Consider the following 1017-nt stretch of genomic DNA (forward strand, 5'->3'; position numbering starts at 1 on the left):
GAGTTAAGACTGTGTGTACTGTTGGTTACATACGATTTAAAATATATATATATATTTTAAAGTTAAAATATATATATATATATATATATTAACTTTATGACATAGTATTGATTAAAATGAGTGAGTACATTCAACTTTAACATTGATTTCACTAAATACAGTAACAAATCTGAGGTAGGCCTACATGGTACTACAATTTAAATAATAATTTTATTAGTTCATATCACGTTTTGAACTACTCAAAATACATGTTTACTTGTGTGTTACATGACATTTAGAGGCTTTCATCAGGGGAAATGTAAAGGGATAGTTCACCCCAAAATTAACATTTTCTCATCATTTACTCTCCCTAATACCATCCCAGATGTGTTTGACTGTTTTCTTCTGTTGGACATGAACAAATATTATTAGAAGAATATTTCAGCTCTGTAGGTCCTCACAATGCAAGTAAATGGGTCCCCAAATGTTGAAGCTCCAAAAAGCATATAAAGACATTATAGAAGTAATCCAAATGACTCCAGTAGTTTAAGCTATATCTTCCTAAGCGATATGATAGGTGTGGGTGAGAAACAAGATCAATATTTAAGTCTTTTTCTTTCCTATAAATTTTGTGTTTACTTGGGACCCACAGTTACAAAACCATGCAATATGTTATTTGCTATATCCGTTAAATTATTCACTTTTTTTATGTCTAAATCAATTGATATAGACTATTAAAGAAATCATTATTATTCTTTCAGACAAAAAAATATATTTTTTCACCCTAACCCTAAATAAAACCCAAAAATAAATATTTGAACATGCACACTCTCCAATTGTAGAAGTAAAGAAAATATATTTTAATATTTTGTAACCCCTACAAAAATGTACAATGGTAACCATAGAAACCATAAAATACCATGGTTACTACAGTTAAGGTTAATAAAATAAAAGTGTTAAAAAAGATAAAACTGGTTGTTACCTTCTAGTCAGGAAAAAGTAGAACGATTCTGAATGCATTTTACACAAGTTTTAAAG

This window comes from Xyrauchen texanus, chromosome 2, assembly GCF_025860055.1.
Source record: "Xyrauchen texanus isolate HMW12.3.18 chromosome 2, RBS_HiC_50CHRs, whole genome shotgun sequence".
Taxonomy (NCBI): domain Eukaryota; kingdom Metazoa; phylum Chordata; class Actinopteri; order Cypriniformes; family Catostomidae; genus Xyrauchen; species Xyrauchen texanus.